We start from the raw sequence: 27,430 nt of genomic DNA on the forward strand, positions 1-27,430 counted from the left end.
GAGATAATGAACTTGTTGCTGCTGAGAATTAATGGGTGTGTTCGAATATGAAGTTGCTGATGCTTCTAATGGATTAATTGTGATTAAAATGAATAGATGAATGTGTAGGAATTATAGGGAATATAGAATTATGAAGAGAGAAGTAAGGATGATAATGGTAGCGGCGGTGGTGGTTCTGGTGGCGACGGTGGTGGTGGTTCGAATTGGTGTTGAAGCTTCATAGAAAACAGTGACGGTTGCTGCTATGGACTATAAATGGTGGTTGATGGTTTTGTTGGTGGATCTGAAATTGCAGTTGGTGAAATGGTAGCATTTTTCCATCAGCATGGATAAACATCCACTATTGATCCAACTAAATTGGATAAACTTGTACGGTTGATCCAACTGCAATGGATAAACTTGTACTGTTGATCCAACTGAAATGTATCAATTTCAGTTTTATGCCACTTAATGTTGATCCATCATCATGGATAAACATCCACTGTTTATCCAACTGAAATGGATAAACATCCATTTTTGATCCAACTGAAATGGATAAACTACTGTTGTTAATACAAAATTATCTGAACCGGTGGTGGCGGCGGCGACGGTGGCGGTGATTGATGCTATGGATTATTAACGGTGGTTTATGGTTTTGTTGGTGGATCTGAACTGCAGCTGATGAAATGGTAGCATTTCTCCATCAGCATGGATAAACATCCATTGTTGATCCAACTAAAATGGATCAACTTCTACTGTTGATCCAACTGCAATGGATACACTTTTACTGTGAAATGTATCAATTTTAGTTTTATGCCACTTACTGTTGATTCAACTGAAATGGATAAACATCCATTGTTGATCCAACTGAAATGGATCAACTACTGTTGTTACAAAAATATCTGAACCAGTGGTGGCGGCGGCGGCGGCGGCGACGGACTAGTGGTGGTGGCGGCGACGGACTAGTGGTGATGGAGGACTGTTGGTGGTGTAACAGTGGTGGTGAAGGAGTGGTGGTGGCGGTTGGTAGGTGGTGGTTGTTTAACGGTGGTGGTGGAATGGTAGTTGAATGTTGGTGGTGGTGAAGTCGTAGAGGAAGAAATTTGTTCCATTTTGAAATAAAGAAAGATATTACATGGGTGAGGACATTAAGGTAATGTAATATTAAATGGATAAGGTTATAAAAAAATAGGGACATATTTATTGTTGAATAAGGATATATTTGTTGGGTTTGAAAAGGAAGGACATATAATTAATATACCCTTTGGATTATATGCAGTCATCCTTTTAGTGAGTAACAACTTTGCTCATTACTTTGTATTATCTGTATATTACACCGTAAAGTAACTTTTTAGTGGGTATTTTTTCATGGCAAGTCAGTTGTGGACCGATCCGTTTTCAGAAACATGGAGCAGGTAAACAGTAAATCCGCAAGTATTGGTCTCTTGACTCATGTATGCAGGCAAATGATACCAATTTGTGTACTATTCTTTTTATGGAAAATGGCAGTACATTTTGATCTCTATATATTTGTTATTCAGAATTTTTTGATTGAATTTTGAATAACAACAAGCTTGAATTTTACTTGGCAAAATGGTTATATAATATTAGGGCTTCAATATGGGAGCGAACTGTGTTGAATGCATTTGTAGAAGATGTTACATATCTTATTCTGATATTGTCTTGGTCGTCGTTGGTTGAATTTCATTTCGTTTCTTTACACTCATTTGGTTTTAGACACTGAAGTTTTTACCATGGGTTGCTTTTATTGTGCATTATTGTAGTTATGATATACCATGGTGATGCCAATGCCAATAAGATTCTTGAGTTGCATCCAAATGTGGGAAAAACTTGCACTCATATTTTCCTTAAGTGCATTTATTCTTGCAGAAATTACTCTGTACAATAAAATCCTGTTACCCAAACTAGAGATCATTTCATATAGGTTTACTATGTTTCTTTTATAAAGTCATCAAGTCTATGGTTTTTGTGAACACGTAAATCACGAAGGCATTTATATGTTCACAAACAAAGTTCGCATTCTATACACATGCTCGCACTGATGAGACAATTGCATTGATTTCTTGGCTCAAAACCTTCGGGTTTATCATTGCCTCGTCTAATATCATCACCAGAGGCGTTCACATAGAGGAAGATAAAGAAAACGAAGTGTAAAAGTAAAACTCGCGGAGTATGAAATGAATGTAAAGTGCTGAAATGTAAATAAGACTGGGATTTACGTGGTTCAGCACTAAGGCCTACATCCACGGGGTTGTCGTTTTCACTATGCATTTGATGATTACAGAGGTAGTCGAATGACTTTGGAGTTTACATAGGTCTGCGAATTGTAAAAGGTAAACTTACACTAACAATTCTTCTCTCTCGACTTCTCTCTAAACCTTTCTCTCTTTTCTCCTCCCCTCTCTCTTGGTGGAGAGGGGTTTTTTATAGGGTTAGAGTGTGGGACCCGTTTCTGAGGGCCGTTGGAACCTTATCTTCTTGTGTTTTGTGTCCAGCACACAGAGGTATTCGTTCATTGCTTGATCACGCAGAGTCATCCTCGTCCGTTCCACGGGTTGATCGACACGTGGTGTTTAATGCGGGTAGTTGAGACGCATGCTCGTGTCAGACAAGTGTCTTCTGCCCCTATCACTGATGAGTGCCAAATATTGTATATATTTGCACCTTTTTATTGGCATTTAACTCATCATTTGTGCACTAACGCTCCATTTTATCCCATATTCTGTGTTTTCGTTGTTTTCAAGAACAAATATTTTTCTTAATTAATTTTGCATTTTTAGGTACTAAATAAAGCCTGGTTAACTCACGGAGCGAAAAGAGCAAAGAAACGGCAAAGACTCCCGCAGAAAGGCAGCGAAAAATGATGTTTGCAAGAGCCGGATCAACTAGAAGTGGGCTTGAAGAGGAAGAATTGTCCTTAAAGAAGATATGGGCTTGGCATACCCAAGGCCCAAAACCCTCACCCAAACTCCATTTCCAATATCCATACCCGCCTTCATCTTCAACCGTCAGATTGGATCATCTCAGCATCCTACGGTCGCTTCATCATAGTGCATCAAAATCTGAAGCTCCTGTCAAACACTATAGCACATAACTCCATCTTGAGCCGTCAGTTTCGTTGTACTTCCGCATCCAACGGTCGCTCCTCGCTTCCTTCCATCTCGCCGTTAGATCGATCCACCATCTCCACATCCCACGTCTCATCCTCGCTATGCATCAACATTTGCTGTCCCCGACACACACCATAGTACCAAACACCTACATCCCAAGTCGATCAGCAATCCAAACACTCTCTTCTTCCCAAAACCATCGATCTCATCTTCTCCCACACCTCTGCAGAACCACCACTCCCTGCCACCACCTTCTCCACTGCCTCAGCCACCTGCCACAGCTACCATCACCATCCTACCACTCTAACAACCAAAACCTATCATTACCCTAGCCTTCTACCCATCTATTTCATCAATCTCTCCTCTTTTCTATCTTTGAAACCCTAGGTGAGAGATTGATGAATTAGGTCGAGTTAGAAACGCAATTGGAAGGCATGGAGAGGAGCAGGAGCGTCAGAGAAGAAATGGGTCGACCTTGTTAAGTGATTTGTCACGTCAAATTAGGTAAAGTCGAACCCTAATTTCAACTGTTGAATTTAGGAATTTGGGGAAACCCTAAATTGATAAATTGGGTATAAATATGATGTGTGGGTGTGTTGTAACCAGGCCTGGGCTAGCCAGAGCTTCACCCAAGAGGACTGGACTAGCCAGTGCCTCAACTGTGCTGTTTTGATTTGTTCTATCAATGCTCTGTTTATGTTCAATGTTTCAATTCCAGTTATTTAATGTGTTAAACATGTTCTAGTTTAATTTGCCAGGGTTTAGATGAAACCCTAGCTTAACATTTGTTATTCATGCTCTTGTCAGTAGCCATGATGTGTTTAAATGCTCATAGTGAAACTCCATCTTAGGGCTTCAACACTAGCCTTTCACATTGGATGTCAGGCATCCATTGTAGTTAGAATCATCTAGTGTTGTTGAACTGCAACTCATGCTTAATTTTATATATCGTTCTTTTGATTAATTGTGCTTTAGCTAGACAGTTAATGCTTAGGAGGAGTACCTTAGTTGTGATAGGAGATTTCATATCAAAATGACCCTTGCTATATAGAGGATTGACATCCCTCTTGCTAGTGGTTATAGAAAAACAAAGTTACTGTCAGTGATGAATAATCAGTGTGAGTTAGAGGTGGATTCAAAGACCTTTATATTTTGTTTACATTTGTTTCCAAATTCTTGCTTCACTGTTTGCTTCTAAATTCTATACTTCACTGCCTTTGGCTCATTGCCATTGTAACTGTCATTTGCCACTGTCACTCTTTGCTTCATTAGTTCACTGCTCAGAGAATTATCTTAGGAAACTTCAACTCACACCCTAGTCCCTGTGGATTCGACCCGTATTTGCACAAGCTACAACCGACACCGTGCACTTGCGGTTATAACATGTAGGCTTTATCTTGATTTTATTTTCTGTCATCTTTCCCAGCCTACCAAGTTTTTGGCGCCGCTACCGGGGACTTGCTGCTGTGTAGTGAAGTTGTTCCTTTTACTTTGCTATTTTCTGTTTTAGTGTAACTTAGTGTAGATTAGCTGTAACTTTAGATGCTATATATTAGTACCACCTGTAACTTAGTGTAGCTATATTAGTGTAACTGTCTTTACCTGTAACTTAGCTGTAACTTTAGCATGTAACTGTAGTTCTGCATCTCCTGCATCTGCATACCTGCATCATCTGCATTTTAGCTGTAACTTAGTTCTGCATTCATCTTGCATTTGCATCTGTGTCTGCCATCATAACTTACATTCCTGCATCCTTGCTCTGCAGCCTTACTGCATCTGTAGCATTTCCCCGTGGCTTTGCTCATTGCACCTGTAGCCTAGCACCTGTAGCCTCATAAACCATGCATCTACAGCTGCAAACTGCACTGCTTTATGCAGTTTTCCATTTTTCCCTGCCTTTTCTGTGTACTGATCACACACAATGAGTGTCAGGTAGTTGGTGCTGCTGCTGCCTGTCTGCTGTGTTGATGCTGAGGTGCTAAGCTGAGTTTGTGCTGCTGTTGTAGTTGGTGCTTCTGCTGTTTCCTGTTGCTGCTGTTGCTCTCTGCTACTGCTGCTGCCTGTCTGCTCGGGTACTGCTGCTGTTGTGTTACTGTTACCTGCTGAACTTTTGCTACATCCAGCCTCTGGTGCTGCTACTGTTTGCCTCTTGCTGCTGTGAACCAAAGCCCAAATGGGCTGCACAAGTTGGAGTGAAGATTTAACCAAGCCCAACTGGGCTTCAACAAAAGCTTAGGAAGATCCAAAGCCCAACTGGGCTTTTGCAACAAACACAAAGGGACCAAAGCCCAACTGGGCTTCCCTCCAAAAAAATAGGTAAGCCTAAAACCATTAAGAGAACCCAACTTGTGGGCTTCCATTTTCTGTTGGGTTTGTAATTTAATTTCTTGAGGGCTTGTAATCTCAATTACTTGTGGGCTTGTTTGTTTTTAAACATTTCTGTTTGGGCTTATAACTTTGACAATCTTTAAAATTTTTCAAATTTTCAAAACCCAACAGCTGGGCTTCATAACAAAATCAAACTGCTGGGCTTGGCTCAAGCTTCAAAAGTTAAAATTTTTTCAAACCAACTTCCAACCCAACAGTTGGGCCTGTTCAAAACTTCCTTTTGGGCTGCACAATTTTCCCACCAATGTGGGCTTGCTCCCAATTTTAAAACCAAATTTGCTCCCAATAACCAAATTTTTTCTCCCACATTCAAACCAAATTTCCTTTTCAAAACCCAAAAAATTTCAAAACCCATCAAAACCAAATTTTTCTGAAAAAAATGGGCGAGTATGTGAATAAACCCCGTAGTCTCCATGAATACATGTACCCTAACAGAATAAGTCATTTATCATGTATCATCTTACCCCAGACTGATGGCCCATTTGAACTAAACGCAAGCATGATACAAATATTTCCTATATTTCGAGGGTTCGATTCTGAGAACCCCTATACTCATGTAAGAGAGTTTGAACAAATTTGTCGGACTATGCAACCTGATCATATGTCCGAAGACTCTCTGAAATTGCGTTTGTTTACATTTTCTCTAAAGGAAAGGGCCAAAACATGGTTTTACGGTTTGAGACCACAATCAATCAACACTTGGGACCAACTCACAGATCTATTTTTCAGAAAATTCTTTCCACATCATAGGACCATCGTTATTCGTAAAAGTATCAATTGTTTTGTCCATTTGGATGAGGAAACTGTTTTTCACTATTTTGAACGTTTTAATGATTTATTGTTTGAGTGTCCTCACCATGGCCTTGAGAAGTGGAGACTGGTCGCCATTCTTTATGAGGGACTAGACTTTAAGTCTCGAGCCTTGGTTGAATCTATGTGTAATGGTGAATTCATTGATAAAACTGTGGACGATGCATGGTCATTTCTAGCTGAAGTCGCAGAGAAAACCCATCAGCGGGAAACCTATAGGGGAACTAGGACCATGCCACATGATATGGATGATCACCATGAGTCAGATGTTGATTTTCCCAATGAGCTTAATTCTGGGTATAGTGTTTCATACCCTATTGCTGAAAATGTCAATCCATATTCACTTATTTTAGAGGCAGATGTATGGGCGGAAAACACTAATGGTTTTGACAAAATAGGATTTTCATGTATTTGTGATGATGATGATTATGATGATGTTATATTAGATGAACATGTCTATGCTGAAAATGTTATGGAACCTTTGGGTTCAAATACATTAGGCTTTTCTGCCCCGACCTTCATGAATGATGTTTCTTCTAGTATTCCATATACATGTGATGAGGCTACTGATTTAGATATTGTGCAGTTATCCTGTGAAGAGCATGACTTAGGTAATGTTGAATCTTCTGTTGACACTAATGATCCTATGCATGAAAATATAGTTGATGTGTCTGATTCCATACCTAAGCCACAATATATTGCTTCTTTTGATGTTAATTTGGATATTTCGGATAACCATGATTCTGAATTTGGACTTGTGAAATTGTTTTGTGATGATGAGCATGCTACACAACTTGATTATGACTTAGAAAATGCTGATGTGACTGATAATATTGGTACTTTTGATCTCATGCATGTGAGAAACTTAGATGTCACTTTCTTACCCAAATCACAGATTGAGATTATTCCACCCAACCCAGATTTGGTTTGTAACAAAATTTTTAAACCAACTTTTCTGAAAATTCCTAATCTAGGATTGGAACTGCATGCCTCCCAAGTCCTTTTGGACTATTTTGCATCTAAATACAATACTTTTAAGGAGCCACAGTTGGAATACATTTCTTTGCCCATCCCGCAAATAGTCCATTTTGAGTTAGACCTTGTGAATCCTGAACCCCCAAAATTGCTAGATTTTGTGCTTAAAAATAAATCCGTTGAAAAATTTAGGTTTAGGGGTGATTCATTTGGTTTTTCACTCTCACTTTCATTTCAGTCCAATTTTTGTTGTTTGAAACTGTCTATGTTTCAACACTTTGTCTTTTGGGTTGATCCTCAACTCTTTAGACTGTATGTATATAGTGAATTGTTGGTATATAATCTGGTAGGTAATGTTTAGTGGAATCTTATATGTTTCTTGTATATATTGTGCTAACCCAATGTGAATTCAGTTGAGTTACTGTTGGGTTTTGCTTTGAATAATGGAGTTCAAAACTTGCTTTCGCCAATATCCGGTAATCTCTTTCCTTTTTCTACACTTAGCATCATTCTCATGGTATGTGTTATAATCATGTTTATCTTTTGAAACATTGAGGACAATGTTTAGTTTAGGTTTGGGGGTATGGTATAGATACCACGATCACATGTTATAATTAAAAATAGAACTCTTTCTTTTTGAAAAAAAAAAATGAAAAATGAAAATAAAAAAAATAGAAAATGATAAAAACATAAAAATGGAGCTCATTTACCTTGAAATGTTGACTCTTGTGCAAATATGTAATTTTTAGGATTCTTAGTCTAGATATTTAGGCACCCTGATTCTAGCACAATTCACATAGTGATAAGAAACCTGCACGCGCACGATCTACCAATTCATGTATATCCTCATCCTTGAGGTGTTCTATCGGAAGTCACGATTGCCAATCACTTTAGAATACTGAACGAAACTTGACTAGCTTGTTCTTTGGTTGGTTGGGATAGAAGGTGGAGGTTACATTAAGAAAGACAACCATCGAATTTAACTGGGTGCATCAAAAAGGGATACCTCTTGCAACGTGTCATGTAATTTTTTTTTTCTTTTTGCTTATGTATCAAAAGAGTTACCATGTTGTAATTAATGCTCTCAAAAAAAAAAAAACGATCTATATATTCAGAAAAATATCAAAAAAAAAAATCAAGTATTTATCAATTCCATCTTCTCTTGTTCCAAAAATAAAAGAGAGTAGTCAATGTAAATAAGAGTCATGTAAACAGTCATCTTTTGTGTTTTTGGGTTATAAGCAAGGAAGGGTGTATGCCATTGATGTACAACGCGAGTAATTGTGAAATACCTCCAACTCATTCACAATTCTCGTAAAGTCCGGACAGCTAGCTAGATTTCGACCTCAGTTCTTAGCCTGAGAAACTATCTCTTGGTGATTAGTAGTCATAACATCCGATCTTTCTTTACACATGTGTAGATACACTTTACACTCTTATCACATGTCTTTATTTGTTATCAGTGCTAGGATTGTGCCTTTGATAGCTAGATTGACATCTCGATTTTGCTGTGAGCTTCTACTGTCTTGCACATGTCACATTTGATAGAATCTGAGCTTATATTTTGTCCTAGAACTTTGTAGGTACGTTCTAAGCAAACCTTCACGAGACTTCAACTCGTCCACTAGGGACACTTAGTGGTTTAAAAGGCTTATTGCATTCGCTAAATGCAATCGAGAGACCAACGACAGTGGTATAGGTAGGATTTCCTTAGTTTTGTTTTACTTGAGGACAAGTAAAATTCAGGTTTGGGGGTATTTGATGAGTACAAAATATTGTATATATTTGCACCTTTTTATTGGCATTTAACTCATCATTTGTGCACTAACGCTCAATTTTATCCCATATTCTGTGTTTTCGTTGTTTTCAAGAATAAATATTTTTCTTAATTAATTTTGAATTTTTAGGTACTAAATAAAGCCTGGTTAACTCACGGAGCGAAAAGAGTAAAGAAACGGCAAAGACTCCCGCAGAAAGGCAGCGAAAAATGATGTTTGTAAGAGCCGGATCAACTAGAAGTGGGCTTGAAGAGGAAGAATTGTCCTTAAAGAAGATATGGTCTTGGCATACCCAAGGCCCAAAACCCTCACCCAAACCCATTTCCAATATCCATACCCACCTTCATCTTCAACCGTCAGATTGGATCATCTCAGCATCCTACGGTCGCTTCATCATAGTGCATCAAAATCTGAAGCTCCTGTCAAACACTATAGCACACAACTCCATCTTGAGCCGTCAGTTTCGTTGTACTTCCGCATCCAACGGTCGCTCCTCGCTTCCTTCCATCTCGCCGTTAGATCGATCCACCATCTCCACATCCCACGTCTCATCCTCGCTATGCATCAACATTTGCTGTCCCCGACACACACCATAGTACCAAACACCTACATCCCAAGTCAAGCAGCAATCCAAACACTCCCTTCTTCCCAAAACCATCGATCTCATCTTCTCCCTCACCTCTGCAGAACCACCACTCCCTGCCACCACCTTGTCCACTGCCTCAACCACCTGCCACAGCTACCATCACCATCCTACCACTCTAACAACCAAAACCCATCATTACCCCAGCCTTCTACCCATCTATTTCATCAATCTCTCCTATTTTCTATCTATGAAACCCTAGGTGAGAGATTGATGAATTAGGTCGAGTTAGAAACGCAATTGGAAGGCATGGAGAGGAGCAGGAGAGTCAGAGAAGAAATGGGTCGACCTTCTTGAGTGATTTGTCACGTAAAATTAGGTAAAGTCGAACCCTAATTTCAACTGTTGAATTTGGGAATTTGGGGAACCCTAAATTGATAAATTGGGTATAAATATGATGTGTGGGTGTGTTGTAACCAGGCCTGGGCTAGCCAGAGCTTCACCCAAGAGGACTGGACTAGCCAGTGCCTCAACTGTGCTGTTTTGATTTGTTCTATCAATGCTCTGTTTATGTTCAATGTTTCAATTCCAGTTATTTAATGTGTTAAACATGTTCTAGTTTAATTTGCCAGGGTTTAGATGAAACCCTAGCTTAACATTTGTTATTCATGCTCTTGTCAGTAGCCATGATGTGTTTAAATGCTCATAGTGAAACTCCATCTTAGGGCTTCAACACTAGCCTTTCACATTGGATGTCAGGCATCCATTGTAGTTAGAATCATCTAGTGTTGTTGAACTGCAACTCATGCTTAATTTTATATATTGTTCTTTTGATTAATTGTGCTTTAGCTAGACAGTTAATGCTTAGGAGGAGTACCTTAGTTGTGATAGGAGATTTTATATCAAAATGACCCTTGCTATATAGAGGATTGACATCCCTCTTGCTAGTGGTTATAGAAAAACAAAGTTACTGTCAGTGATGAATAATCAGTGTGAGTTAGAGGTGGATTCAAAGACCTTTATATTTTGTTTACATTTGTTTCCAAATTCTTGCTTCACTGTTTGCTTCTAAATTCTATACTTCACTGCCTTTGGCTCATTGCCATTGTAACTGTCATTTGCCACTGTCACTCTTTGCTTCATTAGTTCACTGCTCAGAGAATTAGCTTAGGAAACTTCAACTCACACCCTAGTCCCTGTGGATTCGACCCGTATTTGCACAAGCTACAACTGACACCGTGCACTTGTGGTTATAACATGTAGGCTTTATCTTGCTTTTATTTTCTGTCATCTTTCCCAGCCTACCAGTCACGTCCATGTCAGTCAACCTTCTCTTCACCGTTGATCTTGGCTTCTTTTGGGGATGAGATAAAGTAACTCTTCGGGAGTTATTTGGTGCTCCGCAGTACACCGTGCTTTTGGTACATCTTTTAACTTCTGCCCTTGGATTTGTTCGGGCAAAGATCCGACGTCGACAGGATGGGCTTCTTGGCTGTGGGCGTGTGTCATCATGTTTTGATGACTTGGTCCGCATGCTCTCCACGTGTCTTCTCACATACACGTGTTTGATGATGAAATATGTAAACACAATTTTCCCCTTTTCTTCGGGCTTGAATGTTTAGTGGGAGCATTGAAGAAAATAGACGTTACATATTCCTCCTCTCTTCTAATAACTTCTCCTAGATACTTGGGCACGTTTCTTACTCCTGCATTAACTTCTCATTTAATGGGCACGTTTCCCATTCCTCCATTAAATTCCTTCTCTTTCTTTCGAGTATATTAAGGAGAGGAGAAAAAATTAATTTCATTCTCCTGAAAATTAATTTCATTCTCCCTGTCAGACTTCATCCATTGTTCTTCAACCATTAAATTCTCTCTGCCCTAGCATTAATCACGCTCGTTTCTTCTTTGTTTCTGGTTTGTTCTCTTATTTGTCTTCTTTCGGGATTTTGTTTGTGGTGGTAAGGTTTCTTTTCTTCGTTTCTGTTGTTTTAAGTTTTGTGTTGATTGTGTTGATTGTAAATTTCCTGCTGCTGTCGTACCTTGTTTGTGATGAAGAACATCTTTCGGTGCATGTATGCTAGTTTGCCCCTGTTCTTCTTCTAAAGTCGAGGAGGCCAGTGTTTCAATTGTATTGATTGAACTGTTAATTTTAGGGTTTTAGGGTATACATGCATGTATGCATGTATGCTAGTTTTAGGGTTTCTGGGCTATGTTGAGATGAACTGTTAATTTTGTGGTTTTTTGATCTTTGGTGATGCCCTCGTGTTTGCTTCTAACTTGTTTTTTGTACCTCCTCGCAGCCATGTCTGACCGTCCACGACTTCCTTATCAAACTCCGGTTTCCAGTCTGCCGAGATCCTCTCCGCGTAGAGAGTCTGATACATCTCCACATGGGGGAGATCTCTCTAAATTGTCGCAAATGGATCCCCGCGGTAATAAAGTTTCGTCTTCTTCTGGGACGAAGGCTTCACCTCCTAGGAAGGGGGATCCATCGAAGGTCCCTTTCGGGTCTCGATATGCTGCCAGCCGTGCTCCTTCTCGTCCTCGTGATGACTCCAAGTGTACGCAGACACCTCCTCGCGGTTACACCTTCGATATTCCCCCTCTTCGTTCTATAGTGCCCGTGCAGAACCCTCTGCCGCCGCCTCCAGTACTTTCTTTCAAAGGGAAGAACTCCAAAGGTGGTGTGCCGAGAGCTGAATCATCTAAAAATCCTCCTTTCAAAAGAAAAGCTTCCGAAGCTTTTGTTGGTTCGTCCGATCCCTCGGAAGAAGAGGAGGTTGTCCCGGTGATACGCAGCGTTTCAGTTAGCAAGAAGAAAGTCACATTTAAGCACATTGACCTTAAAGTTTTCAAGGAAAAGCATGAGCTTCAAGCCTTCGAGGTTCGTTTCTATGCCCCTGAGGATGATATTACTTACGAGCTCATCTCGAAGTATCAGTTTGATGAGTTTCATCTGTTGACTACGGTCGGAGCCTTCGAGGCGGGTCTTATGCTGCCGTTCTATAAGTCTGGTGATTCCTTTTATTATGACGTGCTGGCTGGTCGCGAAGGCTCTTCCACCAATACTCATAGTCTTTCCGTGTCGTAATTGTCGGGGAACTATCTCCTTGCACTGAGGGAATGTTATCTGCGGAGTAAGGGGGAGACGACGATGACATGTTACGTTCCAGATCCCGCTGAGAGGGAGTGGTATACTCCTGAAAACTTCAACAACTCCTTTGGGGATTATGTCAATAGTAGGAACCGTAAACCGTGGAGCGTTAGTGTTCGTAACCTCGCTGCTCCTCGGGGCGAAATTCGTCTCTTAAGTGAGGTGAGCGATGCCAAACTGAAATACATTCCAGGCACTGAGGGGTCGGCTCAGCGGAAACTTTTTCCTGCTCGTGAAAGGATCAAGCGTGACCATGATTATGAGTGGCATGCCACTATCATTGAAATTGTTGGTCCTTGGGCGTATGGTTGGATTCCCGGTCCGCGCGGTTGGCGTCCTTCTGAGAGTAGCAGGCCTCGTGATTCTCCTCCTGCTCGTTATGGATATTTCTGTCCCTGGCGTTTAAATTTCGAGGGAATGAACTTTCCTTATGCTCTCGACGTTGTTGATGGAGACGAGGAAGAGGGTTCTGGTGCTATACTTCCACCGAAGAGTGCCGCTACTACCAAGGTATGGTTATTGAAGATTCTGGCCGCGCCCCTCCTTTTTTGAAAATCAAACTGTGTATGAGGAAATAACTCTTTTTGTGGGACGTGTATTGGTTTGCAGTTGTCGAAAAATAAAAAGATTGGGCCCAAGCAGTCTTCTACCATTGTTACGGGTGAGGCTGAGGTTCATGAAGAAGTTACCAGTCCAGTGAACGAAGAGTTTGCCGAGGATGAGGAAATGTCTGATGGGGAAGAACGCACTGATACTTCCCCTCCTGTTGTCTAGGAAGAGGTTGGTGCGGGTTGTGATGGGGGAAATAATACCGCGGTGGCCGAGGGAAGTGTTACCGCGGAAATGTCTGCTCCTGCTGGTGATAACCCTGGTGATCCGGAATTTATCGGAGGGGGTGAGGCTGTGGAAACTCTCCCCACCATTTCTCAAGGGTTCTCCTTTGACAGGATATATTCCGCAAGGGAACTCTTTGATGATGCCCTCGGTTTTCCCGAATATTTTTCTTTGCTTTCCCCCAATGATAATTGGGATGTGCTCGGGGATTTTGGTAAGGAAAATGTTGTTGTTCAGAGTGAGGGCGCGGATGATCATATTGCGCGTGGTGGTGCCGAGACTTGTGCTGATGGGGAAATGACAACAAAGGGGAAGTCTGTGGTTGACTCACCTTCCGAGGATTTCCCTCACTCGCTGATGTTTGAGTGTGAGGATGCCATAATGGATTGGCTCAAGAAAAAGAGTCTGTGTTTGTTCCCCATCCTGCCCCGGTGGTTGCTGGCGAGAAAGATTCTGATGCTTATACTCGTCGGATGATGGAGCTATCTTCCGAGGCGCGTGTTGCCGAGATGTGGGGGAAAAGCTTGAGTGTTCCAGAGGCTACCCTCGTAGCGGACCCTCCATCTTCTGTTGCTGAAATGATGGCCATAGCCGATGGGTACCAATATGGTTTTCCCCAGCAGCGTGTCTTGGAGGTAAGTCCTCGTACATATCTCTTCGTGACACTCGAATCCTTCGGTGTAATAATGTTTGCCGTTTGATGTGTAGATGATGAGGAGTGAGCATTGTAACCATGTGTTGTATCAATTCTTTAAAGCGAAATCTTTGAAGCTGGAGGCTAAGCTTCGTCACAGGGAAAAGGCATTATCTGCGGCTGAGGTGGAGATAGAAGAACTGAAGAATAGCCTTAAAGAGAAAGAAAGGCTGGGTGAAGCGGAGGCTGGTCTTCGTTCAGAGCTTGCCACCGTTCGCGCTGAGTTAGCAAACTCGCGGCAAAGTTTCAGCTTTCACAGGTTTAGTTCTTCTCCATCTTTTATCCCTCGTAATTCCTTTCTACTACTTTGTTGTTCTGTCTGAGTCTCCCCACCCTATCTTCAGTGGGTGGAGTCCCCGAGCTGATATGGCTTCGGAATGAAAGGGCACGACAAAAATCTCGTATCAAAGAGTTGGTCGAAAAAATTAAGAGCGAAGCCAAAAAGTGGGACGCTCGGGCTGAGGGATGGCGCGCAAGGCATGTTCAGATGGTTGATATGCAGAATCTGTATAACCATGACCGTATTTTGTTCAATGGTACGCTGTTGGACACGTGAGAATCTGCGGGAATCCCGTGAGCGTACTTCGTTGTTAGAGGCTAGAATACATCTTCTGGAAGAGGAATTACGAAAGGCTCGCTCCCTTCCTTTTCCGGGAATTAGGAGAGTATGTTGTGTCTTACCAGAGAAAGGGACGATGCCAGAGCCGAGGTTGGGGCTCTCAGCAAAGCCCTTGCTGCGTCTCGCGCTGAAATAGCCCGCCAGGCTGAGTCTGAGAGAAATCTCGAAGTATGTATGTACAGACTTAGCAAAGGGGTAACAGAGATAAACAACGAAGTCAACCACCTTCGTCACATGGATTCGATGAAGCAGGTAGAATTAGATGCAAGTCAATTTACTCTCACCAACCTTCAACTAGATTATAAGAAATTATCCGAGGAATATGACTATCTTGATGAAGCGCGAGACGTGGTTGTTAATGAGTATGAAGAGGCTTCGGCTTGTGTCGAAGGTATAACCTCATTTCGTCGAGTGTGATTGTGTCTTTTCTGTGCTAACTCCCTTGTGTTGTCTTTTTCAGAGCTCGAGGGACAACTCCGCGCTGCAAATGAAAAATTTGAAAAGGCTCAATCTTCCTTAGCGCAGCAGGAAGGACAGACTAATTATTTTAAGAGTCTGGCGGCATCCCGCGAGGAGGCCGTTGGTGCTTCTAAAGAAGTGAATCGTCTATCCTCGTTGTTATCTCAAGCCCACCAGCGAACGACAGTTATTATGCATAAGGCTCGGTGTCAATTGGCGGAGGAGACAAACAAGATGCTGGAGAAGATTGAGCTTGGCCTTAAGACCGAGCATGGCCTCGTCAAGAGCTATCCGCGTCGTCCTGTACCTGCCTCCTTGCCTGGCTCCTCGGGACCCTCTTCTGGTGGGAGCGTCCCTTCAACTCTTCGGAACAACCCTGCTGATGGGGCGGCATCTTCCAAGTAGAAACCACGGCATTAGCCTTCAGTTAGATTTTGCTAGTATTTTGTAAAAAGAATGTTTTTGATGTGTTTTTTCCTTGAATTGGCCTTGCCGCTTTTTGTAACCAACCTTATGAAATGGATCCTTCTTTTGGTATACCTGCAGTATCAGTTTGTTTTTTATTTAAGCATTGTGAGGAAGGACATTAAAAACAAAAGAAGAATGTTTTAAGTGTTTGGGTGCGATACCGAAGGGAGGTACCTTCGTGATCGTCTTGAGACCTGTCACCCCCTGGCGAACCCTGGGCCAGAGGATTCCCAGACGGTGGGGGCCGAGGCAACGTTCTAGGATATGGGGTTAAAATATTTACATACACCCATTCCGTCGACCCGTTGCCTTAAGATTGGTTGGGTATCTCTTTCTGCTGGGTGCCTTCCCCCTGGTCTTACACTCATGGACACTGATGGGGGAGCCCTGAGAGATTGTAGATTAACTACTTTCCCCAATATTGTTGATAAGTTTTGTTTACTTGAAGGTTTCAGAAAGCTTGTTTGATTGATAGGTTGAGGCCTGCTACTCCTCGTCCAGAGATAGAAACATGTAAAGCGGTTACGCTTCTTCTTCTGGTATTCTTCACGCAGATGCAAAGCTGCGTTGCTCCTATGGGTAGTACGGTTTGAGCCACTTAGCATTCCAAGGATGCCGGAGGACCTCGCCTTTCAGATTGCGAAGATAGTAGGAACCGTTTCCCGCAATGTCGTGTATTATAAAAGGTCCTCCCCATGTAGGTGCTAACTTTCCCCATTTCTTCTCGTTGATACTGTGGGATTGTTCTTAGCACATACTGCCCCTCTACAAAATTTCGAAGCTTTACCTTTTTGTTGTACTCCCTTGCTAGTCTTCGTTGATAATTTTCCATCTTCTGCAATGCTGCTTCCCTTCTTCCTTCCAGGTCGTCCAATCTCTCTAACATCATGTCTGTTGTGAGATTTTTCCCATGCTTCGGTCTTTGTGGTTGGCATGAGGATCTCTGTTGGGATGACTGCTTCAGCTCCATAAGTGAGGAGAAACGGGGATTCCCCAGTGGCAGATCTTCGTGTTGTCCTGTATGCCCATAACACATTGTGCAGCTGTTCACACCATCGCCCCTTATGTTCGTCTAATTGCTTTTTGAGGATAAGGGCGAGGGTCTTGTTAGTGGCTTCCGCTTGTCCGTTGCTTTGAGGGTATATGGGGGTGGATTTGTTCTTCCTTATTTTGAAAGTATCGAAGAGCATGTCTATATTTTTCCCCTGTAATTGCTTACCATTATCGGACACGATTTCCGCTGGTATGCCGAACCTGCAAATGATGTCTGGAATATGAAAGTAAACACATCCACGTCTCTGATCCTGGCTAAGGCTTTAGCTTCCACCCATTTACTGAAGTAGTCCGTGGCTACTATCAAAAATCGTCTTTTCCCTGATCCTTCGATGAAAGGCCCGACGATATCTATGCCCCATTTTGCAAATGGCCACGGGCTATCTACAGAATTTAACGTTGTTGCTGGCGCGTGTATCTTTTTGGCGAAACGCTGACATTCTTCACATCGTCGGGACATTCTTGCGGCATCCTGTATCATTGTGGGCCAGTAATATCCTTGCATTTTTGCTTTGTCGGCTAGTGATCTCATGCCGCTATGATTCCCTGCGTCACCATAATGGATGTCGTTTAGAATTCGATGCCCCTCTTTTCTGGACAAGCAACGTAGTAACGGTCCGAGGAAGGATTTCTTGTACAGGACCCCATCCCGAAGATCATATCTTCCTACTTTGGAGAGTATTTTCCTGGCTTGTTTATGATCCGCGGGTAAGGTTCCCTCTTCGAGAAACGCATGGATCACCATTCTCCAATCATCTTCGTTGCTGAAATCTTCGTCTTGATTTGCTCTTGACAGGATATCTTCTTCGTCAAAATCGTTATGGATGTCTTCTCCTACCTGGTCTTCGATATTTTCTTCCACTGTATCTTGATTGGTAGCGAAGGAGAATTGCGATGCAATTGAAGGCTCGTATACCCTTGTTATTTTAATAGCTTCGACGCTTTTGTCCTTCAGCATGGATGATATATATGCTAGGGCATCCGCGTGCCTGAGATCCCTTCTGCATAAGTGCCGGAACTTGATGTTCGGAATTTGTGATGCCAATGTTTGGACCAAGGCCATGTAAGCTGAGAGGGTGTCGTCGTACACATTGTACTCGAGCCCTATTTGCCGTATGACAAGCTGCGAATCACTTGTCAGTCTTACATCGGTTACCCCCATCTCTATTATTAAGCGGAGGGCATGTACGACTGCCTCGTATTCGACGATGTTGTTAGTATGCTCTTTGAATTCTAACCTGAGTGCCTGTACGATCCTTTCTCCAGTTGGGGTGGTGATGACAATGCCTATTCCTTCCTTCCTTATTTTTGGAACCATCGACGAAGACTTCCCATTGTCTTTGACTCGCGGGTTCGAGGATATCCATTGGATCCTTGCTTTCTTCCTCGGCTTCTGGTATTCCCTTAATCTCTTCGTCGTTGTCCAGGGGAGGTCTGCTAAGAAATCCGCCAAAACTTGGGATTTTTGGGAATGTTGAATTTCATGAATGATGTTGAATTGGTCCAGGTGGGTGTTCCACTTGGCTATTCTGCCTACTTTTCCCGCGCTTTTGAGGACTGCTTCCAGTGGTGCTTTGCATGGGACGCGGATGAAGTGAGTTAGGAAATAGGTTCTCAGCTTTTGAGTAGCCCATACCAATGCCAGGATAAGTTGTTCGATCTTCGTGTAGTTCCTTTCCGCAGAATTGAGGGTCTTACTGACATAATAGATAGGCTGTTCTATCTTCGTATTGGTTTTGACCAACACTGCGCTAACTGCGTCTTCTGTCGCTGCTATGTACAATGCCAAAACCTCATCAGGATCAGGCTTCTGCAGGATTGGAATTGAAGCCAGGTGTTCTTTGATTTTTTGGAAGGCTTCTTCGCATTCTGCGGTCCATTCAAACTTACTCCCTTTTTTGAGAATATTGAAAAAATGTTTGCATTTGTCCGAGGATCGGGCAATAAATCTGCCCAAGGCTGCTATGGACCCATTGAGCTTCTGCACTTCTTTTAAATTCTTCGGGGATGGCATTTCTACTATGGCCTGAATCTTCGCTGGGTCTACCTCAATGCCCCTTTTTGTTACCAGATATCCGAGGAATTTCCCTGAGGTGACACCGAAAGTGCATTTCTCTGGATTTACTTTCATGTGATGTTTCCTCATTGCTTCGAAGATATCTCTCAGATCCTGGTGGTGATCTTTGCGCAGCTTACTTTTGACGAGCATGTCATCAACGTAGACTTCTAAGGTACTACCAATCCATGGCCTGAAGATAGCATCGACCATTCTTTGGTACGTTGCCCCTGCGTTTCGAAGTCCAAAGGGCATTCTAGTGTAGCAATAAAGGCCATGTGGGGTGTAGAATTGTGTAGTTGATCTTCTTCTGCCAGGGCTACTTGGTTGTAGCCAGAATATCCATCCATGAATGACAGCTCTTCGTATCCTTCTACTGCTTCAACCAGCTGATCTATGCTTGGCAGGGGATAGCTGTCCTTTGGACATGCCTTGTTGAGGTTAGTAAAATCGATGCATATCCTAACCCCTCCATTTTTCTTAGGAACGACGACCATGTTGGAGATCCATGTAGGGTACTTGACTTCCTTGATGAACCCTGCTTCTAGTAGTTTCCGAAGTTCTTTTTCCACTGCCTTATGATACTCCGGTGCAACTTTTCTTATTTTCTGCCTGAAAGGTGGCGTGCCTGGTTTGATGCGCAGCTCGTGTTGGATTATTTTCGGGTCAATCCCCGGCATATCTCCTAGCTTCCAGGCGAATACATCCGCGTATTCTTTAAGTAATTTGGTTAAGGAATCTTCTCTTCTTTCGTCCATTATGGTCCCTACTTTGATCATCTTCGGGTTTTCTTCCGTTCCTATGTTGATTTCTTTTACGGGCTCTACTGGTGTGAACACCGGCTTCGGATCCCCGAGGACTGGGACGTTCTTTGATTGCTATTTGGTATGTTTCTGTCCTTCGTTGGCTGCTGAAGTACCTGTTTCTGTGTTTAGGACATTATCATCCTTTGTCAAACCCCTCCCTGTGGTTTCCTTGAGGAACAGGTCTATGGCCTTTTCTTTCGCGGCTTCTTTATTTTTAATTCTTCGGGTTTTTCGCTGCTCTTCTTGTTCGTTGTTGATACGATCCTGAGTGGTTTGGCACTCTCTTGCAGAGACCCGATCTCCCTTGATTTCCATCACTCCTCTCAGGTGTAGGGAATCTGAGATATTGGTAGTAAGTTGCCGCCACTCCTTTGAGTTTATGTAACCACTTTCGTCCAATAATGGCGTTGTAGGGGGATGGGGCGTCAACCACGCTGAATCGTGTTTCTACTTTCATGGGTCCGGCGTTAACCTGCAACACGATGTCTCCCAATGGCTTCGTGGGTGCTCCATTGAATCCGTAGATGGTGTAATAAGAGGTCATTAGTGTTCTTCATGGAGCTTCATTCGTTTGAATGCGTCGTAGAATAGAACGTTTACTGAGCTTCCCCCGTCTATGAGGATCTTTTTGAGGTTACATCCAGCCACTGGTAGTGTTAGGACCAAGGGATCGTTATGATCTTCCATATCTTCGATATCTTCAGCATCGAAGATAATAGGTGAGTCCATCCACTCTTCGTGCTCGTCCACCTCTACACCATCAATCTTATATAATTCGCAGTGGTCCTCGAACTGCTTCCGTAGCCTCTTTCCTATCTGTGCTGTAAGTGAGGGCCCTGCGGCTTCAGAACACGAGATGGTGTTGATTGTGCGGTTCCCTCTGGAAGTTGGACTGGCTTGGTCCGTTTGGATCTATCCTCGGACCTCCTTTCGTATGTAATGTTGGAGTTCGCCAGCATCAATCAGTTTTTGGATCATTATTTTGAGGTTTTTACATTTCTCGGTCTGGTGTCCATTGAAGCAGTGATATTCACAGTAATCTTTAGACTTCTCGGTTCTTGGGGGCTGTTTTCCCTTAGACCACGGCCACTCCAAATTTTCCCTTCCTTTGATCTCTCGCAAGATCCGAGCATAGCTAGCATTGAGCTTCGTGTAAACTTGATCTTCGAATTTTCGATCGTCTTTTCGTCGTTCATCCCTTCGTTCCTTCCTATCTTCGTGAGGCCGTTCCGCTGATCTATTTCTTTTGGCCCCATTGGTTTGTTCTGCGGAATTGGTACGGTGAGACCTCTGCGGGCATGCCCTCGGGTTTTCACGCTGGATTTCTTCAAGACGAGCGTGCTTTTCAATAATTATTCGAAGATCTCCTTCTGTCTTAGGCACGCTTCCATGAATCTCAACAAATAGTGGACTCATTCGGTCTAATCCCCACTTGTAGCAGTTGATACTTACCACTGGGTCCACACTTCCTATGGCTTGACAGATCTTGTGCCATCGGTTAGTGTATTCCCTCGTGTTTTCCTTGTAGCCAATTGCCAGCGAAAAGAGCTTATCCATTCCGGTATTAACAGCCTTGTTGTACATGTAAGTTCTTAAGAACTTTTCTGCGAGTTGATCGTAGGAGTGGATGGAGTCAGGCGGCAAATTATCAAACCAAGACAATGCCGATTCCTTCAGGCTTGATGGGAAGTATCTACAGAGTACGGCGTCGTTCTGACTCCATCTGGCTAAGACACGGTTATAATACCGAATATGTGCAGCGGGATCACTGGATCCGTCATAGCATTCGAAGGTCGGGACAGGGCACTTCAGCGGAATAGGGGTGTTGTCCAGGCGATGAGTTAGGGGCGTGGAGTTAGCCTCTCTTATGACCTCTTCTAACCTTCCCCCGCCTTGTCTAGTTTTTAACTGCCTGATCTCAACCATCATTTCATCACGCAGCTCTTCCATCGCGCGGTGGTGCCCTACGCTCTTCTGCCCGTGATAGTCTGACTCTTCGTCATTATAATCCGGGTCGGATGAGCTACTTCCCCTAGCAGCGCCTTCATTAGCTGCTACGATGACTCTTCGGTCTCGATTAGGTTCTGGTTCCTTTGAATTTGCTTCATCAAGTTGTTGGATGGTCTTCGTGCTTAGGGCAATCCGGTCTTTTAAATCTTGATTTTCTCTGGCCAGCAAAGCTACGGCATCTGCGTAAACCTGCTGGCTCTTCTTCAATTCTTCAAGCTCAGCCATTAGTCGATGTGATTAGTTTGACCCCTGATTAGGAGTCCCAGCTCGTGCTACTACGGCCATGGTGCCGCCTTCTTCTATGGTTTGCACTAAAGGTGGTAGAGGTTCAGCTTCGATTGTTGGCATTTCCAAATCAGGCTAAGTGCCCATCTGCGGTGTTAGAGCCGCCGACACTGTTTGATTCTGATCGTTTGTTGATGGCATTCCGAAGGTTGGCGGATGCGTGGGTTGATGTGTTCTGGATTCATCCACCCTTTCTTTTGGTTGATGAAATTGATTCGTAGCAAAAGTTTTGCTGGTTTCTGCAGCCTTCGGGGCAGCCGCAGCCGTACTGTACTTTGTCGCCGCTGCTCTGAGAGCCGCGGCTGCAACGGAGTTAGCGTTCATAGGCGAAGTGATTTCCGCAGTATCCTGCCTCTGACTAGTCATTTTGGCTTTGTCTCCTTTCTGCTTGCTTCGGGTGATGACCGGGGTTGTCCTTGGTGCTTCCTTTGACGAGGCTTTGGATTTTCCTGCCTCCTGCGTCTTTTCCATCTTGGGTCCTTTTGTTGCTTTCTTTCTGCACAAGGGAATTTCAAACAGCGAGAAACAGAAATGTCCGTGCGGATCGGGTTAGTTTGCGAAATACCCTATTCCAAGATGGGGAAAAACTGCCCGAGGGACACAGAGAAAACTTTAGGGAGGCTCATTTGATTAAAACATATGAGTTAAAATACATGGGTTAAGGTCTTATTAAAAGTGCGGACTCATTGAAAATACATGAAAACGCGTGAAGATCCCTTGGAAGATGCACGTAGATCCTTTGAAAATGTATGAAAACCCACCGAAAAGACAGGTCCGTACGAGATCTAAAAAAATTTAAATCCGTGGATCTAAGCAATAAATCTTTTAATCAGTTTAAACTGCTTCGATAGATACTGCCGGAGCTAATGAAGATAATGGGTGTGTTTTTGAATATAATAAAGTTAACAAAATATAAACACTGCTAGAGCTAATGAAGCAGAGCAATCATATGCTAGTTTAAGATGAAATCACAGGATAAGATAAATCTTTTACCGGGACGAAGTCCCTGTTTCTAGCGCCAAATTGTGAACACGTAAATCACGAAGGCATCTATATGTTCACAAACAAAGTTCGCATTCTATACACATGCTCGCAATGATGAGACAATTGCATTGATTCCTTGGCTCAAAACCTTCGGGTTTATCATTGCCTCGTCTAATATCATCACCAGAGGCGTTCACATAGAGGAAGATAAAGAAAACGAAGTGTAAAAGTAAAACTCGTGGAGTATGAAATGAATGTAAAGTGCTGAAATGTAAATAAGACTGAGATTTACGTGGTTCAGCACTAAGGCCTACATCCACAGGGTTGTCGTTTTCACTATGCATTTGATGATTACAGAGGTAGTCGAATGACTTTGGAGTTTACATAGGTCTGCGAATTGTAAAAGGTAAACTTACACTAACAATTCTTCTCTCTCGACTTCTCTATAAACCTTTCTCTCTTTTCTCCTCCCCTCTCTCTTGGTGGAGAGGGGTTTTTTATAGGGTTAGAGTGTGGGACCCGTTTCTGAGGGCCGTTGGAACCTTATCTTCTTGTGCTTTGTGTCCATCACGCAGAGGTCTTCGTTCATTGCTTGATCACGCAGATTCATCCTCGTCCGTTCCACGGGTTGATCGACACGTATACTGCTCAGAGTGTTTAATGCGGGTAGTTGAGACGCATGCTCGTGTCAGACAAGTGTCTTCTGCCCCTGTCACGTCCATGTCAGCCAACCTTCTCTTCACCGTTGATCTTGGCTTCTTTTGGGGATGAGATAAAGTAACTCTTCGGGAGTTATTTGGTGCTCCACAGTACACCGTGCTTTTGGTACATCTTTTAACTTCTGCCCTTGGATTTGTTCGGGCAAAGATCCGACGTCGACGGGATGGGCTTCTTGGCTGTGGGCGTGTGTCATCATGTTTTGATGACTTGGTTCGCATGCTCTCCACGTGTCTTCTCACATACACGTGTTTGATGATGAAATATGTACACACAGTTTTCCGTTAAATATTCCACGTCCACCCCAAGTAAGCAGGTTGTTAATCTCTTTCATTACAACGCGATTTCTGCCAAAATACTAATTGAAAATGTTTGACGATATATAGCCTTCCATGCGTGTCTTAAGAAGGTGACCTGAGGTGGACCAAAATGTGAATCGAATCTGGGAATTCCTGTAGTTGAGTAACATTCCTGACTATAAGATGTTTTTATTGGAACCTATCATCCTGTACTTTTGTGATTCCTTCCTTATTGTCTTTGATTTTTTACTCTATCTTGCATTTTAAAAAAAGATGATTTCAAATCCGTCAACGATGCTCCTTACACTTTTGTGTGTCTCTGTCATTACCTTTTGTTTACATTTTTCTCTTTGTATTATTTTGTTGAACTGATAAAAAAAATTGTGTCTTTTCTAGGATTACTATAATGATGATTGGCATGGTTATACACAATATAGATAAGGAAGCTCCGATCTGCACTTTTGCACCTGCTTCATGAAATTGTTGTTAGCAACTGAAGACGCATAGAAAAATGAATGAAAGTAGATGGGAAGAGTGTTCGTAGGAAGAGAACAAGAACTTGGATAAAAACAGTTTGGAACCCATTGGATATTTCTTGGAGTTTAGGCGATAATTGCTCGGCTTGGTTGCTACGCTTGCCAGATTTTGTAAGCGAAAGACTATATGACATATGAAGGACCGTGATTGTTGAGTATTTATGTAAAATTAGAATATATCGTTTGATCATAACATCAACAACGTTCATTATAAATTGCAGGCATCTAGGAAAATGGCAGAGAATGACGTACATCTTCCAAAGGAGCAACTCAATAAGAACAGCCGGCTTGGGCACTTTCTTTTCACCTATATTATTTCAGCATTGAGTTTATCATTTGCGAGTGTTATTCCCTTCTTTTTTCAGTTTGGGTTTCAATATCTTTATCATTTGCAAGTGTTGACGGATTTGGTCAGCCTTTCTCACCTTTACCTAGGCATTGTTGTACATATTGATTGCCTGCTTGAATCTGGAGCAAGTAGGACCTATGAAGTTTGAAAACTAAATAGTAAAATGTAGAAAACTCTTCTAATGAAAATCAAAAATTGTGATTCCATAACATGCACCAGGTGCAGTAGTTATGCCAATATTGATCTCAGATTTCATCTCCCTAAAGCTTATTGTGGCCATATCATGAGCTAAACCCTATGGCATTAATCCAGATTGACAATCGAGGCTAGCAATATTTAACTTTCTTACAAAAAGATTATTGTCAGGTTAAATTTATTAAACCAATTTGGTTACATAAGTTGGTCTCATGTCGTTGCAGGGTGTAAACTCCTACTTCTTCAAGATCCCTTTTCGTATAAATAAGTCTTTGTTTTGTACACTAATTATCTATCTCGATGTACATGGCTGCAAGTTGCGAAGCCAATTTTTGATTTGTAACAGTAAGGTCCTTCGATTCATATTTTCTTTTTTCTATTTTTAATATGGAAGCCTCTAAAACTAATTATTTTTTAAAGAACTAAGATTTTAAATTATATTGATGATGTCTGCTCTAGCTGCTAAGAGCGTTTTGAGCACTCCTATTTAACTTATAAGATTCGGGAAGGTTATATACACAATTTTACACTGAGTTCATTGTTGGAAGAATGTGGCAGGCCGTCAATGACATGAAATACTTGAAGAGTGTGGTCTCTCTTTTTTATTTAATGTAATGTACTATCTCCGTCCAACAAAAAATGATTGAAAGTACCATTTTTCTTGGGACAGAGGGAATATAAATTTTCTTTAATTTCGGTCATTCAAATATTCCATTTGCTAATGCAAATAAATTTAGAATTTTATTTTGTGCTAATAATAATACGTTGACAGTCTGGGTGCATAGCGACATTGAAGTTGATGTGGCTTTTTCTCTATTAGTTTTCATGTACTGATCCACTCATAGTCTCACTCATTCTACTCTTTAAGTTGAGAGGAAAGAACTGGGATCTCTATGCATAAAATTATTTGAAATTTAATGAAGACGAGTCTTATCGAGGGATTCTTGATAGATATGTTTGCATTGGGTTACACAAACAAGATTTTGTTTTGTGGCTGTGATGACACTTTGTTATGTTGTATAAAGACTTTGGCAGTTTTCGAGAGGCTAAACAAGATTAATAGCAACGACAATGTAAATCCCGGACCGTTACGGTACGGGTTATATTCTAGTACTAATATAAAGAAAAGAGGTATTTTGGTTGGTCTTTTTTTTTCTAATAGTAAATAAGAATTATATTAATAATAAGATTACTACAGATTATTCTTGTTCTGCTGGATTAATGTGTTTATCCAGACAGTCATATTGCTAAGAGAGACATGAAAATCTCTAGACATTGCTTGATTTGCAATTTTGTCTGCCAAATAATTTGCGTCTCTTTTAACATGAGAGCAGTGCCAGAAATCTAAGTCTCTAAGAATTATTAATGCATCAAAACTTAAATTTGCTGAGGTCCATTTTATTGCCGAGAAATTTCCATTCAAAGCGTCTATCACGTTACTGCAGTCTCCTTCCAAATGTATTGAGAGCTTTCCTTGTCCTTTTGCCCACAAAACAGCTTATAGGAGAGCTTTATATTCTGCTTGTTCCAGATCTAGAGCTTTACCAGCACCTCCTTACCATCCATTGCAATTTCCTGAAATATCTCTACAAATTAGACCATATCCATAATTCCATGTCTCTTTAATAAATGCAACATCAAAATTGATTTTATCCACATTATATATCGATACATTCCAATAAGAGGGGGTTCTATTTTCATGTCTTCTATTATGTACAGTTGAAGTACTAGTAGTCTAAACTCCCATTTCTGTTATAATATTATGAGTAGTATTTAAAACATTAACCTACACATCTTCAAAATGTTTAGCACACCTGGATTTCCAAACAAACCAAGAAACAAAGCTTACTAATGTAAAAACCTGTGTATCCACCTGATGTTGAGCAGTGTTAACATTAAATAAACCACACAACCAAGTATGAAAATCAAAGTTCTTTAGTGTATTATGAACATTAGGATTAACACTATTGTAAACCCTCTCAGTAAACTCACAGTCAACAAAAAGATGGTGCAAAGTCTCAAGATATTGACCACATAAGCAACATGTAGAATCTTGATATTGAATATACCTAGCAAGCCAACTTTTAGTTGGAATACAGTTATGCAAGCATTTCCATATAAAATATTGGATTCTAGGAGGTGACCTTATTTTCCAAAAAGAGTTCCAAGATATGTTCAAGTTATTCTTAGTGGGATGTCTAACAAGGTGATCATTCAGTATAACTCTGTAAGCAGACTTTACTGAGAACTCCCCATTAGGAGTTG

At 41.8% G+C, this 27,430-nt stretch overlaps 1 pseudogene; it reads left to right on the forward strand.

Annotated features, from left to right (window-relative positions):
* The window catches only part of LOC113333647, a 45,802-nt pseudogene extending 19,027 nt beyond the window's left edge, over positions 1-26,775 (forward strand).
* Positions 26,776-27,430: the final 655 nt, after the last annotated feature.

This window comes from Papaver somniferum, unplaced genomic scaffold (genome assembly GCF_003573695.1).
Source record: "Papaver somniferum cultivar HN1 unplaced genomic scaffold, ASM357369v1 unplaced-scaffold_133, whole genome shotgun sequence".
Taxonomy (NCBI): domain Eukaryota; kingdom Viridiplantae; phylum Streptophyta; class Magnoliopsida; order Ranunculales; family Papaveraceae; genus Papaver; species Papaver somniferum.